This window comes from Coenobita brevimanus, chromosome 111, assembly GCF_032717465.1.
Source record: "Coenobita brevimanus isolate Jiangsu-jjx chromosome 111, ASM3271746v2, whole genome shotgun sequence".
NCBI lineage: Eukaryota > Metazoa > Arthropoda > Malacostraca > Decapoda > Coenobitidae > Coenobita > Coenobita brevimanus.
In genome coordinates, this window is record NC_137064.1 from 10,727,782 (window position 1) to 10,748,436 (window position 20,655).

Here is a 20,655-nt window from a genome sequence, read left to right on the forward strand (position 1 = left end):
ACCCTGCCCTAGGGTGGGAAAGGAGGTCTGGATGATGATGATGATGATTGACTGACTTTGTGTATAAGGGTAAAATAGTAGAATTCTTCCACTCTACTGGTACACTTCGACTCTTGCAGTAGGTCCATTTCTGGCAGATTTTGCACTTAACACAACTGAGTATTATGTTTCATCATTTCTACATATTCAGTACATCATCGACACCTGTTGCCTTATTCTTTATATGTGTAATGGTGCACACTAGACTCTGGGTACCTGAAACCATTCCCTGGGATCTCAAGAACGAAGCGAGGATTGATGATTGCCTGTGATAACAATTTATCTACTTTTCACCGCACCCAACCTCTTTGTTCCCTCAGAAAACAGATTCGAGTTAGTTTTCTCTGGAACCTGGCTGCTAAGGAGAAATCAAGGATGACCGATAGGATCTCACGCCGTCCCACGACCACATAGCCGTTGTTTTGACTCCTGCTCGAGGACAACTTCATTCACAGTTCATATATCTCTCTCTACTCCATCCATCCATCTCATCCTCGGTCCTCCCCAGAGCCGTAGATAGAGACTCCCTACCCTCTTTCCCCCTTCCACCTCATTCACATACACTCTCCTAGTTAGTCTCTCACTCTCCATCCTCTACACATGGCCAAACCACCTCAGTGTATTTCTCCCAACACTTTCTATCACATCTACATCCGCACCTCAGCGCTGCTTCACTTCAACATTTGTCAGTCTGTCTCGCCAAGTAACTCAACATCCTCCTGTCAGATAACTCATTTCCACTGCTCATCCTCTTGACTTGTGTTCTTCCAACAAGGTCCAAGCTTCACTTCCATGTGTCAGAGTGGGAATTACAATACTGTCATGCAGCGACTTTTTTACTTCCATGCCCACTTCCCTATTTCTTATCATTGCATTTTCAATAAACCAGCAACCCTTTTTCCTTGCTGTACCCTTTCAAGCACATCCTCCAAACTTCCATCCTTACTCATCACATTACCCAAGTATTTAAGGCACGCACATTTTCCATTTCCGCACTGTACAGCCTCAATTTGCATTCAATTACTTCATTTCTCTCGAAAACCACAACTTTACTCTTCCCTACATTCACCTTTGGATTCCATTTTTTACATTCTTTCCCAAACTCATTCAGCAAGCCTTGAAATTCTCCTTCGTCTTCACTTAACAATACAGTATCATCTGCAAACCACAAAACAGGAAGTTTCCAAACGCTGCCATCTCTCACTAGGGCAGCTCCAACAATCACTGCCCTACCTTGTATTTCTTTTATAGCTCCATCCATGTACAAACTCAACAGCCATGGAGACTTGACACATCTCTGTTTTAATCCCTCATCCAGATAGAAAAATTCACTCAGTTCGTCATCTACACGCACTGCAGCTCTAGCGCCCTCATACTCATACATGCTCTTCATGGCATTCAACAGCTTCCCACTTACTTTATATATATTTTTCATATTTTCCACATTCCTTGTCTAACCATTCTGTCATGTGCTTTCTCCAAATCCATGAAGGAAGCATACAACCTCTTTTCCTTCTCTAGAAACTTTTTCGCTAATGACCTAAGGATTTATACCTGATCTACACAATCTCTCCCCTTCCTGAAACCTTCCTGTTCTTCTCCGACTAAAGTGTTGTTTCCCTAACTCTGTTAGTAAATATTCTACCATATATTTTTTCCATTACACTAAAAAGACTAATGGCACTATAATTACTACACACTTTTTTTCCCCTTTTCCTTTGTACAGGGAAATACTTATGCCTGACTTTCAACCCTCAGGAACCCTGCTTTCCTCCCAGGACAATTTGCACATCTTGCATACCCATTCTGCTACTATCTCTCCGTCATGCTTCAGCATTTCATCACACACTTCATCAATTCCTGGGGCTCTCCCCATTCTGACTTTCTTCATTGCTTCCACTACATCCAAGCTACTAATCTCTTTCTTCCTTCTCATGTTCCTCTTTCTCCTATCCATTCTTGTGTTTGGCAATTCCATAGTGTTTTCTCCATCCGCTCACTTTTTCTCCCTTCTCCGCCAGCAGTCTGCCATTTTTATCTTTGATTGTCCTTTTACCAATATCAGTATATTGATATACTGTCCTGACTGAAAGGGAATGTAGCCGTCTGATGAAACGCCTTCTTCCCGCCTTGTAGGTATAATAAGCCTTGTTCCAATCCAAGGCTTGTGAACACCATAGTAATTCAATGTTTATTGTATATGTAACTAAAACAGGAAGAAGCGCTCAGAGAGTGCAACATCCCTACCCACAAACTGGTCTAAGGATCAAATATTTGATTTTGTTCTATGATCTAGATCTTCGATACTCCAAAATTCGAATTATTTCATTCTTGCCTAACCCATAACAATTCCACGAACTTTGGTTCAAATCAGATCAGAACTGTTTGAGGTGGCACTACTCAGTGACCTTGACCTTTGACCTTTTCCTGTGACCTTGATCTTTGATTGGTAACAGTTCTCAAAACCGAATTTCTTCATTCATGCTTAGCCAGAACCCTTCCCCAAAGTTTAGTCTACATTGGATAAAATCTGTTGAAGTTCACTTTGTCATGTAACTTTAACCTTTGACCTATGGTACTCCAAAACAATAGATCAAGCTCTAGGATGAGCCACAGCTCATTGAACAAGTTTTATCCAAATCAGGTAGAAGCTGTTAATTATTTTGTTCATACTCAGACACCTTGGTCAAACTCTGACATTGCCCTGTGACTTTGAACTTTGATTAACTGCTCTCAAATTCGAATCCTTTATTCCTGCCTGTCCTCAAGCATTCTACAAATTTTAGTCGGAGTCGGACTAAAAATGAATGAAGTTAACCTTGCCCTCCGAACTTGACCATTGACTTGTTTTCGAAAACACTGTGTTCATTCTTTGCCAGACTTTCAGTCCTTCCACCAAGTGTGGCAAAAATTAGATAAAGACCGAAATTTGACCATGCTCTGTGACCTTGTTCTTTGACTTATTGTTCTCCAAAATCTATCACTTTATTATAGCATTACCCTTACTCCTTCCACCTAGTTTGGCTGGAACTAGATAAAAGTTGTTTAAATTGATTTTGTTGGTCGGCCTTTGACCTACTGTTCCTCCAAACAGTATGTATACTTATTGGTTATCTCTCAGCTCTTTCACCAAGTTTACTTAAAACTGGATATAACAGCGTTTTATTTTGTAAAACACACACACACACACACACACACACACACACACACACACACACACACACACACACACACACACACACACACACACACACACACACACACACACACAATCAAAACTGGTGTAAATATGTCTCCAGTGTCATTACACCTCGGAAGACAACCTGAATAACAATCCTTAACATGGTATTGTTTACCTCTGCCAGATACATTCTCGTGCACTGTATTATTTTCTGCACCATCAGACTCAACCGGCTGATTTCTCTCGTCATTCCCATTAGTGATTTTTAGCATGATCTATACATATAAACCTGTTTTCTCTTTCGTATGGCATTCTGCCATTTACATCGCGGAGTTGTACCATTCTTATATGATCTCAGTATTTTCGCACCTTCACTAAAACAGTTTCTTGTTTTTATTGAACGTTGCGTTCATTTGCCTTCCAGACTCTTCTTCTGCCCATTTTTACATCATTTTAATAATCTCATAACTACCTTTTGATGATAGTATATTCTTTTTTTCCATGTACCTTATCCATTTTTTTTTTTCTTTTAGTCCTCCATGGTTCCTTTTACTTCCTACTTCCGTTTCCCACCATACTTTTTCTCTCTTGTTAACTGATATCCAAGAATACCACACACTTCTTAAGTATTCAGAACTACATACTTTTTGAATGCATTCCACAAACTTTTAAAATAAGTTTCCTACTAATTTATTGTCACAAACTGCTGAAACTTCCCTTAATATTCAGCTGCAGCTTCTTAGTTTAATGATGTTCACAGTTTTGCTGGACCATCCTCACGAGTTGGACTTAAAAACGTGTATGTTACCGAGTAATTGAGTTATTGAGTTGCTGTGTTACTGATGGTCCAGTTATCTTAAGTCATCCAGCCACGTGTCTGGCCCAGCGTAACAGTCGATATTGTCGCTCTGCAGGAATCATTTTTTTTTTTTTTTTGTCGTGGGTTTGTAGGTTAAGTAAATTTTAACATTTTAAGAACTTGGTGATCAACCATTGGGAATGTGTAGAGGAGGTTCATATATGATGGATTGGTTTGGAAGGTGATTGACGTCCTCAGTTTTCCTGTAAGATGAACATTTATTGAGATGTGTAAGCATTTTCTAAAATCCGACAAGACTCTGCTCTCTCCAGGAGACTTACAAGTTTCCAAGCAATGTTGTCTCATGTAAGCCTGCAACCGTCAAGCATCTTTGGATTTTTACTTTTAGGATCTGGCAAAAGTGGTCACCAAACACGGTTTCCTTTATGTTTTTTCCAGCTCTGTAAATGATATAAAAATCTTGCATTCGTAACAACAGTCTCCCCATCTTTATCTTTCCGTAAATTGATCCACACATACCGTGCCATAAGCAAAACCATCATGTTCATCATTCACTAGATATTTACACCTGTGCATGCGTAGTGAAAGCGGGTGCTATGTTTTGATTGGCATGCGTGTGTGTGTGTGTGTGTGTGTGTGTGTGTGTGTGTGTGTGTGTGTGTGTGTGTGTGTGTGTGTGTGTGTGTGTGTGTGTGTGTGTGTGTGTGTGTGTGTGTGTGTGTGTGTGTGTGTGTGTGTGTTTTAACAAAACGACAGAAGTGGTATTTCGTTAAATTTTAACCAAATTTCGTGGAGGGCCAGTCAGTGAGAAAACCTAACGATTTGGAGAAAGATGGGTCAAAGGTCACGGTCACAGGGCTAGGTCAGACGCTGACAAACCAAAATCAGTTTAAAGATTTTTATCAAACATGGACCAAAGTTGACAAAGTGTTGAGGATAAGGCAACAATGAAGTGATTCAGTTTTGAGAGAAAATAATCAAAGATCAAGGTTATACGGTAAGATTAAAGTTCTACCCGCAACGCATGCGCGAGCAGTGTGTTCTTACCTAATTGTATCTTTACAGGAACGGGTCAAGCTCGTACTGGCCTGTGTATTAAACCATTTTTATCATACATATCCTCATGCGTACGAATAGTTTTGGAACACACTATTTCATTCGGTAGTGCATTCCACTGAATTTCCTTACGTCTTTATCTCCTCTCTTTTTATATAGTTTTTTTTTTTTTTTTTTTTTTTGAGTGTCCTGTTGCTGATGCGTCCCCATATGTTATATATTTATATTAATTTATGTCTATTTTCTCTTTTCTTGAGATGCATTTATATAGCACAATCATGTCTCCTCCTTTCCTTTTCTCCTCTAGTGTTCGTAGACTAAATTTTTCTACTCATTCTTCATAGCTTAGATCCCCTAAGCTTGGTACCCACCTTGTAGCTGCGCTTTGTACTTTCGCAATCCTATCTATGTGTTTTTTGAGATGAGTACTCCAGACTACTGATGCATACTCCACGGTTGGTCTGATGAATGATGTTATTATCTTTCTCAGAATGTCTTTTTATATATGTGAATGCTATTCTCATATTAGCATGTAGTGTATACATGTTACCTTCTCACTAACGTGGTCAGCCGGATATAGTCTGTTACCGTTAATCACTCCTAGGTTCTTCTCCCTTTCTGATATGTGTAGGGTTGAACTTCCTAACTTATAATTCCATTTTTCTCTCTCTCTCTTTTACCAAACTTAATTACATGACACTTGTCCACATTAAATTCCACTTGCCATATTGCTCCATTCATGAAGTTTATTTAATTCTCCTTGTAGCTCTCCACAAGAATCTGTTTTAGTAATTTTCCTTTGTATTTTTGCATCATCAGCACACATATTTAGATAGCTTTCATTTCCAGTGTTATTATGTCATTCACATATACTGGAAACATAACTGGTGCCAGCACTGAGCCCTGTGGAACTCCGCTAGTCACTTCCCTCCATGATGAGTAATTTCCTCGTAGTACTGTTCTCATATCCCTTTCTCTGGGAAAATCCTGCATCCAACAGTACAGGTTGCCTTGGATACCTCCTTGATGGTACAGTTTCCATACACGTCTTTGGTCTGCTACTCTATCAAATCTATCTATCTATCTATAGCCCGACGCCCTAATCCCGCAAAGGGTGGCCGCAGACAAAACGCCTCCAAGTCACTCTGTAACCCACCATTTGACTCCCCTCCCCCCAACTCACCCCCCCCTCCCTCATATACCTCTCAACTCCATCCCTCCACCTCATCCTCGGTCTACCCCTCCCTCTCCCTCCCTCCACCTCACCCACATACACCCTCTTAGTCAGTCTTTCACTCTCCATCCTCTCCACATGTCCAAACCACCTCAGTGTATTTCTCCTAATCTTTTCAACCACATCCACATCTACCCCACAACGTTCCTTCACTTCTTCATTCGTCAACCTGTCCCTCCATGTCACTCCCACATGCTCCTCTCAAGTAACTCATTTCCACTGCTCTCACTCTTGACTTGTTCCCCTCTTGCAAGGTCCACGCCTCGCTTCCATACGTCAGGGTAGGGATCACAATACCATCATGCAGAGACTTCTTAACTTCCATACTCACTTCCCTATTTCTCATCACTGCTTTCAGCATGCCTACAACCTTCCTTCCCTGCTGTACCCTTTCACGCACTTCATCCCCCAAAGTTCCATCCTTACTCATCACACTACCCAAGTACTTGAATGCACTCACATTCTCCATATCCTCACCATCCAACCTCACTGCACACTCTGTGACTTCATTCCTCTCAAACACCATAACTTTACTTTTGTTTACATTAACTTTCAGCTTCCTCCTCCTACACACTGTCCCAAATTCATTCACCAAACCTTGCAACTCCCATTCATCTTCACTCAACAATACTGTATCATCAGCAAACAGCAACACCGGAAGCTTCCAAATCTCACCCTCATTCGTTAGGGCCACCCCCACATCCACTGCCCTACCTTGTACCTCCTTTACGACCCCATCCATATATATATTAAACAGCCATGGAGACATTACACACCCCTGTTTCAGTCCCACATTGAGATCAAAGAACTCACTCAGCTCACCATCCACTCGCACCGTAGCCCTAGCTCCCTCGTACATACTCTTCACAGCACTCAACAATTTCCCCTCCACTCCATATATTCTTAATACCTTCCACATACCTTTCCTATCTATTCTGTCATAAGCTTTCTCCAAGTCCATGAAGGCAGCGTACACTTTCCTTCCCTTCTCTAGATACTTCTCCACTAAACATCTTAGAACAAATATCTGATCTACACACCCTTTTCCCTTCCTAAATCCCCCTTGTTCTTCTCCAACTAGCTCCTCTGTCATATGCCTAACCCTATCAATGAGTATTCTACCATATATTTTACCAGTCACACTAAGAAGGCAAATACCCCTATGGTTACCACATACTTCTCTCTCCCTTTTCCTTTGTACAGAGGAACAATTATACCTGATTTCCAGTCCTCTGGAACCCTTCCCTCTTCCCAAGCCAATCTACACAACTTCCATATCCACTCCACAACAATCTCACCCCCATACCTAAGCATTTCACCACATACTCCATCAATTCCTGGGGCCTTTCCCAGCTTAATCTTCTTCATCGCTTCCACTACTTCCGACCTACTGATCTCTTCCTCCCTCCTCTCATCTCTTCTTCTCCCAGCCATTCCCCAACCACTTATACTCACACTGCTCTCACTCTCTACATTCAACAAATCCTCAAAGTGCTCCTTCCATCTCCTCAATTTCTCTCTCTTCTCTACCAACAATCTATTATTCCTATCTTTCACTCCCTACTATTTCCCCTTTCACACATCCTTACTTTCTTTACCTCCTTCCAAAACAATTTCTTACTCTCCCTCCATTTCACACTCAGATTCCTCCCAAACTCTTCATCCACTTTCTTCTTACTCTCCTTCACCAGTCTCTTAACCTCCCTTCTCCTGCTCACATATACCTCTCTCTTCTCTCTCTCATCTTCTCCCCTACCTCTACTCGCCAACCATTCACCATATGCCTTATTCTTTTGTTCCACAGCTCGTTTCACCTCATCATTCCACCATGCTGTCCCTTGCACACCCTTGCATCTCCTCCTCACTCCACAAACCACCTCACACGCTGCGCTTATCTCTTCCGTGAATATCTTACATACGTCTTCCACCCCTTCCATCTGCTCTAGCTCATACCTTCCCAATCTTTCTTCCACTATGCTCTTATACTCTGTCCTCTTCTCACTATCTTGCAATTTCTCCACTCTTCTCACAGGAGCTGTTTCCTCCTGTCTTCCCCTTCGCCTCCTCAACCACTTTCTTTGCAGCTCTACCTTGGCCATCACTAAGTGATGGTCCAGAGACTCCATTCCCCCACCCTCTCCACACCCTTGCATCCAACACTTGTCTTCTCATTCGCTCATCCACACACACGTAGTCTATCATTGCCTTTCGTTCAACAAGTTCACCATCCATCCTCCTCATTACTCTCCATGTATACCGGTGGATCATCTTATGACGAAAGTAGGTGTTGGCTATTGCCAACCCCTTACCAGCACAGATGTCCACCAAAGCACTACCATTCCCATCTACTTCTGCTGGCACACCCCACTGACCAACCACTCCATCCACTCGTACATTCCCGACTTTGCCATTCATGTCTCCAATCAACAGCACTCTCTCGCTCCTCTCAAACTTGTCCATACATGCTTCTACTCTCGCCCAAAACTCATCTTTCACTCTTGCCACTCGATCCTCTGTTGGAGCATACACACATACAATCGCCCATGCTTGTATACCTACTTTCATCCTCACCCATACAATCCTTGCACCCACTGTTCCATACTCTCTTATATTCTCCTTCCACTTCTTGCTTATCATCAGACATACTCCCTCTCTTGCCCTCTCATTCTCACTGACTCCCGCACATATACCTACACCGTATTCCCATTATCTCATCCTTTCACCTTTCCATTTAGTTTCAGTCAATCCACATATATCCACTTTTGCATCCTCAAGCACCTGGACAATCTCTCTCTCTTTCACTTCATCATTCACTCCTCTCACATTCCACGTTCCTACTCTCAGAATGTCCTTTGTCCGTTCCTTAGTCGTCAACGTATGGTCCGTCCGGGTCCGAGGCGCTTTATTTGCTTTTTTAGTTAGTTCTTTTTACGGGGTGGGGCACTAACCCACCACCAACCCTTTTAGTCGCCTCGTACGACAAGCAGGGATACTGGGGGAGTATTCTTGAAACCCCCCTACCCCCATCCTTCTCTTTTCTGTAATGTTTTTGTAACGTTATCATAGTAGCTTAATAGATTAGTAACACGTGATTTTCCCTTTCTAAAACCAAACTGCCTTTCTGTTATCATACTATGCTCTTCTAGATGGTTTATCCAAACTTTTCTTATCAGCTTTTCTAGTACCTTACAACATTGGTCAGTGATAATTGTCGGTAGTTGAGAGGATTCTGCCCAGTCCTTTTCTTGAACAGGGGAACGATCTTTACTTTCTTCCGAAACAGGTAGTTTACCTTGACCTAAGGATTCCTTGAATATTAAATACAGTGGGCTGCCTAACTCTTCTATACGTTCACGTGGCACCCAACCTGAAATTTTGTTGGGACCATATATTTTCCCTTTGTCTAATTTACTTAACTCTTCCTGTACTTCTTTTTCTGATATTTATATATATCTGGTAATACAGTATGTGCGAGCATGCATGTTCCATATTATCACTTTCAAAATCATTTTCTTTTTTGCGGTAACTGATTGGAAAATTTTTATTTAGTGCTTTACAAGAAATAAGGTAGGGCAGTGGATGTTGGAGCGGACCTAGTGAAAGAGGGCAGAGTTTGGAAACTACCTGTACTGTTATTTGCAGATGATCCTGTGTTATTGAGGGGAGACGAAGGGGAGCTGCAAGGCTTGGTGAATGAGTTTGGGAGAGTATGTAAGAAACGGAATCTAAAGGTGACTGTAGGGAGGAGTAAAGTTGTGGTCTTCGAGATAAATGAAGTGAGTGAACGTAGAGTGAGGCTGGATGAGGAGGAAATGGAAAATGTTAGTGCGTTTAAGTACTTCGGTAGTGTGATGAGTAAGGATGGAAGTTTAGAGGGTGAAGTGCTTGAAAGGGTGCAACAGGGAAGAAAAGTTGCTGGTTCCTTGAAAGCAGTGATAAGAAACAGGGAAGTGAGCATGGAAGTGAAAAAGCTACTACATGACAGTATTGTGATACCAACTGTAGTGTATGGAAGTGAAGCTTGGACCTTGCTGGAGGGACAGAAGTCAAGAATGAGAGCAGTGGAAATGAGTTATTTGAGAAGAGCATGTGGAGTCACATGGAGGGACGTACTGACAAATGTTGAAGTGAATGAGCGTTGTAGTGTGGATGTGGATGTGATAGGAAGCGTTAGGAGAACCACACAGGTGGTTTGGACATGTGGAGAGGATAGAGAGCGAGAGACTGACGAGGAGAGTATATGTTAGTGAGCTGGAGGGGGGGAGAGGCAGGGGGAGGCCAAAGATGAGATGGAGAGATGGAATGGAGAGGTATATAAGAGAGGGGGATGTGAGCTAGGAGTAGAGTAATGGAATGGCTTGGTACAGGGTGACATGGAGGCGATTTGTTTGCGGCCACCCTTTATTGGATTAAGGCGTCTGACAATAGATAGATAGATAGATAGCTTTCCAAATATTTTTCGCTTGTGTATAGATGATTCCCTCGTCTGTAATGGACTGTATTTTATCTTTAACTTTGGTTTTGCTTTGGATGTAGCTGTAAAATTAGGTTTTGCTTCCGATGTAACTATAAAATAGCTTAGGTTGATCACTACTTTTATTTATAATGTCTTCCTCAGACTGTCTTTGAGCTTCTCTCCTTATCCTTGTATAATTTCTTGTCTGTTTATAGTTGTTATATGCCCTCTCACTACTGCATCTTCTGTATCTATTCCACAGCAAATATCTTTTTTTTTTCTTTTGATTGTTTACATTCGGTATTAAACCATTTATTTTCATTTCTGTTTGTGCTGAGGGATGTAATTTTGGACACCTATTTAATAAAAATAACAGAATTATTCATATATAATATTTAAATCTAGTCCTCTAAGCTCCTTTTCCCAAGTACTTTCTTAGTACTTCTTTACTTTAAGGTAGTTACCATTTTTGTAGTTTAGGCTGTTTTTGTAACTCTCATTACAGTTAACTTTGTCATATGCAATCCTGAACTTGCAGTTTAACACTGCATGGTCGATTTTGCCGAATGGGGGTGATACATTATAGTCAGTATCATTTTCTTGCCTGGTAAATATAAGATCTAGGACTGATGGATCATTAAGTCCTCTTTTTCTGGTGTTTTCCTTTACATGCTGTGTTAGGAAAAACTCCTGCACAAGGTCCAGGAGCTTTTGATCCCAACAGCTTTCATGGCTTCTTACAAGTTGAGTATTCAAATTTATATTCTTATTGAAATCTCCAGTTAATATATTTGTTTTAGATTCTTCTTCCATTCTATGTAATAATGTTCTTAAACTCTGAATTATACTTTCTGTCAGGTCTTCATATTCGCCTCTTTCCCAGGTGTCTGTTTTGGGTGGCATGTATAAATTTGCCACAATTGCATTCCCTTCAGGTGTGTTAATCTCTGCTGCAATCAGTTCTACATGTTAGGGTATATCAGGTTGTATTTCTTTGACTTATAGATTTGTCTTTGTTAAGATTATAATTCCTCCTCCTTCTCTAAAATTTCTGTCTCTTCTCCATATATTGTATTCCTCTCAGTTTAGGGTATCGTTTGATAACTTTGGGGTTAATTATGTTTCTGTTAGGCAGATAATATGTGGTTCGTTTTCTTTGGTATAGTCTTTCATCTCAAATAATTTATACACCATTCCATCTACTTTTGAGTACATCAACCGTCATCTTGTTTGCATACTTGCCATAGCTTGAGTCCCTGTTGGTTATCTACCACTTTTGTACCTGCAATCCAATTACTTTGTAAAAAAATTCACTCTTCCTCTGATCTCTCCTGGTTCTTTGTTTTTGCTTTCTCCCTCTTCTCCTTTAGTATTTCCAATTCCTCTTTAGTTAAGCAACTTTTTATCCATACTTTTTTAAATTCCTCTTTTTCCATTCGTTTATTTGCATTTATTATTATTTCCTCTGCAGTGTTCACACTCTGGAGGATTACTTTCAGTGACCTTGACTTATTTCTCTCATATTTCCTTAGTCTTTTGTGTTCCTCTTTGTCTTTATCACAGATTTTCTCTGATACTTTCTTCAGTTGTTCATTATATTTGCCATCTCCTTTTTGTCTCTCGAAATTTTGTTTCTTATTTTTTCTTCATCGATGCCAGTGATTACTATTGATTTTTTTTTTTAATCTGCCGAATCTTTGACCAGTTTTGGGTTGTTTTTAATTATTTCTTTCTCTTTCTTTTTATTTTCTTCGACTTTTGTTTTTAAGTCTTTCCTAACTTTCACTATTTCAGCATACGTAGTTTCTACTTAGTCTTTGGTACTTGTCATCACTTCGTTCACCTAGGTTATCTTCTCTTCAGTGTCACTGCTTTGGTCTACCAGACTGCTTGCTTGTCTAATTGTCTTTGTATCATTTTTCTGAACTACTCCATAATACAGTCATGGTTGACAACTGTACTTGTCTTTTCACTAATCTTCCTTCTAAGAAAAAGTACCTCAACTGACGGCTTATCTATTGTTGTGTCTTTTTTGTTAAGTTCCTTTACTAATTTTTCATTTTCTTCGTTCTGCATGTGTAAATGCTTCTTAATTTCATCTATTTCACTTTGAAAAGCTTTCTCTAGTTTATTCACTTTCTCTACTAATTTGTTGTATGTTTCCCTTTAAATCCTGTCTTCTGAATTTATCCCTTTCCTTAACTCCTTCTATATTCATTTTTACTAAAGATGGTGCTCATCTTGTGGTAATTCCCACTTAGAGAGATAACTTCTGCTTACAAGTTTGCATCTCCCTGCTACCCACCTGGTGACAGATGACAACCAGGATGTGTTGTATCAGCGGATTCTTGCACCAATTGGATGTAACTGGACAACACTTTTGCCTATACTTACTCTGCTATATTAGTACATCACTTAATTTAACCTACTATCCATTTCAGAGGCGGAGTTGCGCTGTTTATCGCAAATATCTCCTAAACGAATCGTTGGATCAGTATGGTATTTCAACACACTACTTTTGACATCCGGGCCTAATTTATGACCCTTAAACCATATTGCTATTTATGTTATGTGATGAGTTTACTCGTGAAAAATAACAGAAAGTCGACTAGTCATGTTGACGCATTCGAAGGAAAGTGTTGCCCCCCAAACACCCTCCCAAACTATTCCTTAACTACCCCTACTTCTCCCCTTTCTCGTCCTCGTTATCTCTCCTATTCTCCCCGAGCTCCTCGCCTCCTTCATCACTCTTGTGTCCCTCCCTCATTATCCCAGCACTGTATTATAATGTAAGAATGTTATGTAGTTGTAGACGTATTGATATGATTATTTGCAATGGATGCAAGTCGTATTTCGAGTAGGAAGTACTGTACATCAGGATGATTACGTACATGTAATAGAAGCTATGCCTATATGTTTGCAGTGTTTATGGTCAACCATTGAAATTCACGAACTACAAATTGTATCACTTGTTGCCTGAACCTTCTCGGAGAAGTTATTACTATTATTACAATACTGTGTATTCATCCTAAAATGTGAACATGGTCCAGTGTATATATTTATTGTTTTACCTGTCTCTATTTATATTATTACAAAATTATGAACTCCAATGCTCTACTGTATATTATGTATGCAATTAGAATGAAAAAAGAAAACGGAGTGCAAAGATGGGAGAGGGATGGTGTGACTGGGAGTGAAGAGGGAAACGGGGAGGGGGTGAACGCGATATTGGGGGGTAGGGAAGGAATGGTCAGAGGGTTGTTCAGGGTGTTAGTGGAGGAGCTACCCCACACAGTCGCACTCGTCCGATTTTGTATAACACCTTAGATTTGATGACTGGATTAGGCTTAATATCCTTCAGTAAACTCCTAATGTAACATATGTAGCAGTATGGTTTAAGGGTCATAAATTAGGCCCGGATGTCAAAAGTACTCTGTTGAAATATCATACTGATCCAACGATTCGCTTAGGAGATATTTGCGAAAAACAGCGCAACTCCGCCTCTGAAATGGATAGTAGGACACAGCTTGTCTCATATAAAGATACTATTTAGGTGTGGCCAGATATGACCAAGGGTGGCCAGTGCAGAGCAAGGCAACATACGTCCTGCCTCTGCCTGTGTGTGTGTGTGTGTGTGTGTGTGTTAACAAAGTAACTCAGACAATCGTTACCCTATTCTTAGTGGACGGACTGATGGTCAGCCAAGGAGTAAGCCAATTGTTTTTAGAACAATACAGCAAAGGTCAAGGTTAAAGGGAAATGGCAACTTAAAGAAATTTAAACTAAAGTTTGTGAAAAAATTTAGGAAATGGCACAAATAATACCATTCTGAGAACAGTCAAAGGTCTAGGTTACAGGGAAAGGTTAGGGGCCAACGACAAAAGGCAAGGTCATCTGAAAAACGTTTAATCTGATTCAAACCAAACTTGGTGGAACGATTAAGGATCAGGCAAGAACAGAGGGATTCAATTTGGAGAACAATTGGTCAAAGGTGAAGGTTACAGGGGAGAGTTCAAACAATTTGTCTTTATGTGAACAAAATAACTAAAACAGTTTTGATCTGATTAAGATCAAACTTAGTGGATGAGTTGAAAATCACCCAAGAGGTTGGCCTACTGGTTTTGAGAACAATAATGTAATGTCAGGCTCAATTGGCAAGGTCAACTTAACTATTTTTCATCCCACATAAACTTAATTTTGTGGAAAAGTTCAAGTACAAACAAGAATAAAGATATTCGATTTTAAGAACAACCAGTCAAATTTACTGGGTAAATCAACTCAAACATTTCCTTTATTTTATGCCAAAATTGCTGGATGTTTCAAATTGAGGCAGGAATGAAGCAACTCGAGTGTAAAAGTAATCTGTGGAAGATCATGGTCACAAGGCATAGCTAAATACTCGGCCCTCTGACTAGCTGGAAGTAATAGTAGCTGTAACTATAGGTTCTTTTGAATTCGAACCTAATGGACTACAGGTTGAAATTACCCTCCTTCTGCAGTTCACCATCCTTTTTTTAGGGGGTGCAGATTATGCACTCTCAGAGTACTCCCTCTCGTTTAAGATATGATTTACCTTGTTAGTCATTATACTTCCCTCCACATAATCTGTAGCACTAACCTACTGTATGATGGCCAGATGTCCAGCTCTTCAACTTCAAACTAGATGGTCATGCTTTTTGCACTTTGTCTTCTGCCAGAGGCAACCAATAGCTAGACGCTCATTCGTTCTCTTGTTACCACCCGCATTGCGAAGTGAATGGGGTGGTAATGTTTTCAGTTGTGAGGTTGGCTGGCTGGCTTTGTTTGTGTGCAGGTAAACAAAATATCTCATAAATGACTTGAGCTATCAACATAAAACTTTCAGGGCATCAAGATATGGCCAAAATCTTGGGCGAGATCGAAAATGGTCACTCGGGGTGAAGGTCAAGGTCACCAAAATGGCTGCCAAAGGTTAACTAGTTGACCTTTGGTGACCTTGACCTTGACCTCGAGTGACCATTTTCGAACTCGTCCAAGATTTTGGCCACATCTTGGTACCGTGGAAGTTCCATGGTGATAGCTCAAGTTGTTCATGAGATATCTAGTTTACCCACACACAAACAAAGCCAGCCAGCCAACCTCACAACTGGAAACACTACCACTCCAATCATTTACCACCCACGTTGCGAAGCGAGTGAAGTGGTAATGTTTTCAATTGTGAGTCTGGGTGGCTGGCTTTCTGTGTGTGTGTGTGTTTTATATCCTGAATTTGCATCAGATCAGAAATGGAGTTGCAAAATTATGTGCTGAGGAAAAACTTTCCGGCTACATGCATGGTGGGATCGCATCGTGAGATACCTTCTCGTGTGGACCCTAATTACATAATAACCACCTTCCACCCTAAATGACTTTTTGAAATACAATTACTGCTTCAAACGCATATCAAAAGAACATATATTTCATTGGGTTGACATCATCATCATCCAATTCTACGTTGCCCCATGAGAAGCATAAAAGCCCGGGACTAGGCAATTTCGTCCTGACATTTAAGATGAGAGTGACTGTAATGCTGGGTAGAATTAGGCTCGACTTCTTGTACCTATTTTACCCAACGTGGAGCGGGGTCCTCTTTCGAGACCGGAGCTAGTGCAATAAAGAGAGGTAGGACATAAAAACCTTCGGCAACACCATACACATATATTACCACAGTCAGACACAGGACACTTCAGTGGACATTACAACACAATATAGAGCAATGCAAAAACCTTATCTAAAATATTGTGTATCTCGCAGGATACTAGCTTTCTAGATACTAATGACAATACAACAAATCTTAGTACTAGGAGTGCAGTAAATAAAGGTGCGCGCGGAGCGCGTGAGGAGGGGGGGGTTTGTGATACACCAGGAGGAGATAGGGGAGACACGGAGAGTGACTTAAAACGGCGAGGAGACAGTTATGGTAATATTGAAAGATGCCCGATATTAGCAAGGGAGTTTAGGTGTTTTCTGTTGGCGAAGATTCTTTGACAAATAACTCTGATTCTTATTTGGCTTTACGAGCGGGAGCGAGGAATGGAGAGAGTTTTTAGGAGTAGCGTGCGGAGGAGGGGAATATCGTTAATACTCTCCTTCCTTGATATTTAGGTGGAAACAGGTTTCTGTAGGCACAAGCTTATTCATCACACATCTTCCAGGTATGATATGTAGACTCTCGCTTTATAACGCGTAACAGAGTCGGAATACTCGTAAATACTATTTCACAATATTACTTAGGGATTAGCCAATAGAACTCCAATGATATTTTAGTCTTTCTTCTGGTTCTAGAGATATGTCTTTAGAAAGATTCGGGGTGACACTTGCACGTACTTTCACTTTAGGTCTCAATCCACATTCTCGTCCTTCAACTGGATATTGTGTTCTGATTTACCCCAATGGAGATTACATAAAGTCACTGCACAATGCTTATTCTAAGAGAGAGGGAGTCACACTTAACCTACTTCACGATTGTTACAGGGTCACTCGTATTTCCTCATGGAGAGAAACAAGGACACGTCATCGGCGATCCGGTCGGACTGAGGGCGTCGTCAGGGCGGGGCGAGCCGAGAGGGCACGGGGCGGCTCGAGAGGGCGTCCTCTCGCGTCCGGGGTTTTCCGGACTGGACTCCGGCGTAAGGCCCGTAGGACTGGGGCCAAAGAGGTCTAGGAACCTCTGGGTCAGGTCCCGGCGTCGCGGGGGCGTGGTGAGGTCTCGCCCGGGTGTCCAAGGGAGGGCCGGAAGAGGCGACAGACTGCGGTCTCCCATGACCAGGGGCGCCGTCAGGGGAGGGCTGCGGCAGCGGCTGTCACGGGGGCCTGATAGGTGTGTCTGCTCGAAGGCCAAGCGTAGGGAACAGAGACCGGGGGAAGCAGGGAGGTCTTTCCGGGATATTCTGGAGCGAGACCCCTGAAGTTCAGTCTCCGACTGTGGAGACGTCCCTCTCCTCACTACGCCCTGGGAGCGACCATCGATTGTCTCTGCCTGGACACTGGGGGAGCGACCATTGATCGTCTCTACCTGAATATTGTGGAAGCGACCATTGATCGTCTCGACCGGAGTGCTGAGGGAGCGACCATTGATCGTCTCTACCTGGACACTGGGGGAGCGACCATTGATCGTCTCTACCCGAGTACTGTGGGAGCGACCATTGATCGTCTCGACCGGAGGGCCAAGGGAGCGACCATTGATCGTCTCGACCGGAGGGCCAAGGGAGCGACCATTGATCGTCTCGACCGGAGGGCCAAGGGAGCGACCATTGATCGTCTCTACCTGGGCTTTGGGGGAGTGACCATTGATCATCTCGACCGAAGGGCTAAGGGAGCAACCATTGATCGTCTCTACCTGAGCTTTGGGGGAGCGACCATTGATCGTCTCTACCTGGATTTTGGGGGAGCGACCATTGATCGTCTCGACCGAAGGTCTAAGGGAGCGACCATTGATTGTCTCGACCGAAGGGCTAAGGGAGCGACCATTGATCGTCTCTACCTGAGCTTTGGGGGAGCGACCATTGATCGTCTGTACCTGGTTTTATGGGGAGCGACCATTGATCGTCTCTACCCGAATATTGTGGGAGCGACCATTGATCGTCTCTACCGAGGTCCTAAGGGAGTGACCATTGATCGTCTCTACCTGGACGTTATGGGAGCGACCATTGATCGTCTCTACCGGGGTCCTAAGGGAGCGACCATTGATTGTCTCTACCTGGATGTTGTGGGAGCGACCATTGATCGTCTCTACCGGGGTCCTAAGGGAGCGACCGTTGATCGTCTCTACCTGGACGTTGTGGGAGCGACCATTGATCGTCTCTACCTGGGAACTGTGGGAGCGACCATAGATCGTCTCTACCAAGTCACTGTGGGAGCGACCATAGATCGTCTCTACCAGAGGGGCGCTGCCTGGAGTGTTGTTTCTGACTCCTACCCTAGCTAACTCAGTGATTCCGCCATGCGAAGGTAGTGTCTTTCGCCTACGGTGGCGGCAGCGTGGTGGTTGAATGTCACAGGGGCGCACGGCCAGGGCTGACATGCGTCGTTGTTGCCCGGAGTGGTGGTGGCTAGTGCCGGCTACCCCGTGGGGTCCGAGTGGGGGTGTCGGCATTCTTGTGGGTGAACTCCGTTGTTTCTGGTTCGCCCTGTTGTCGGGGATACTATGGTATTCTCCGGGATATTCTGGAGTACCGTATGTGTGTCTGTTAAAGCCACACATTTCACCACCGTGTTCTTGAAAAAAGTCACGTCCCTGTGGCTGGAGGTGGAACGTTAGAGTGTTGGGGGTGGTGTAAACGGGCTGGAGGTGTCGGAGTGTGTTCTGCCAGGCGACAGTGTAGGAATTTTCCTCCTGTGCTTGGTCATAGGTGAGGAAGAGGGTGGAGGGGGCGGTGGTGGACTGGAGGATATTTAACAGGTGGTGTGGCCCTCGGAGTCGGTGGTTCTTGGTAAGGGTAGGGGCCCATACGGCCCGCTTAATCCTCATGTTGCTTGGTGTGGCTGTCGGTGTGGTTGGAGGTTGAATGCTGGATAGAGTGGGCGAAGGCCGGGTTTTGTGTCGCGGTAATGCGGCGTTGAGTCTCTGGGGAGTACAGGTAGGAGGGATTTGGGCCTGATGTAGCTTGACGGTGTGTGTGTATTGGGTGGGTGGGCATAATAGTCGGCCGGAGGGGGTGGTGGTGGTGGTTCTGAGGGTGGGTGTGGGTGGGGAATCAGGCGGCGGGGTGGGCAGGGTCGGTTAGCGCGGGCCGTTGCGCGCGCTGCCAGGGACACGGAAGAAGGTGAGAACGTCGGAGTGGGCGTGCGTAGGTGTGGAGGGGAGAGGGCGGTGGTAGTGGGTTGTCCTGCGGGGGTGGCGGGGTGGGCGGGGCACGTGGGCTTGGGTGGAAAGGGTGAGGCGGCGGAGGGAAGGGGTGAGGGTGAGCGAGGCGTGGCGGGTGAGATGTCAGGTGTGGTGCAGGGGGTGGTGGAGGCGGTGGAGGCTGAGGTGGTAGGGGAGGTGGAGGGGGATGGCGAGGAGGAACCATTGCACTCGTATGTGGAAGTGACAGGCGGTGCGGGAGCAGGGGGGGGTTGGGGTTGTGAGGTCGGTAGTGGTGGTGAGGTGGCAGGAGAGTTGGCTTGGAGGGTAGGTGGCGAGGAGGGAGTGCGATCTTGCGGTGCCATCCCGGTGTTTGGTGGTGGAGTGGTCTGGGCGGTAGCAGGGCTCTGTGCTAGTGGTGTGGGGTGGGTGGTGGGTACGAAGCTAGGGGATGGTGCGGGTGTGGGAGCGATGGCGGATGGTGTGCGGTGCTGAACCGTGGTGGCCTGGTAAGGGCTGTGGAGTGGGATGTGGCAGGTGGGGTGTGCCGTCGGAGCCGAGGAAAGGTGGGGTGAAGTGTAGGGGGAGAGAGAGACGGTGGTGGTGGGGAGATGCGGTCTCGCGGGGTTGTTTGACTGCTCAGGGATGAGGAGGAGGGTGTGATAGGGAAGGTGAATGAGTTAACCTTGTGGGCGGGAAAAGCGAACGGTGGTGAAGTGATGGCGGTGGGTGGCGCGGGGTGGGAGGTGGAAGGCAGTAGACGGGGGAAGTGGTTTTAGGAAGTAGGTTAGGGGAAGATGTGGAGAGGGTCCTAGGAGGCCTGTGAAGAGGGAGGCCGGTTTTATGTTGCGGGAGTATAGTGGTGTGTGGGGTGGGGAGGTTAGAACTAGGGGCAGGAATAGGGGAAGGTAGAACAGAAGAGATAGTGTGAGGGGGGGAAAAGGAAAGATAACGTTCTCCCCTGTCGTAGACTGAGGGAGAGGTGAGGTGGCCCCCGCCATTACGGTGGGATGCGGGGGCAGGGGGGCGCGTTTTGTTTTTCCCTTTTTGTTTTTTCTTCCCCTGG

At 43.8% G+C, this 20,655-nt stretch overlaps 1 protein-coding gene across 1 annotated transcript in view; it reads left to right on the forward strand.

The window, feature by feature from the left end:
- LOC145417815 (troponin C) overlaps positions 1 to 20,655 on the forward strand; it is a 112,835-nt gene that overhangs the window by 5,898 nt on the left and 86,282 nt on the right. The window lies entirely within an intron of this gene.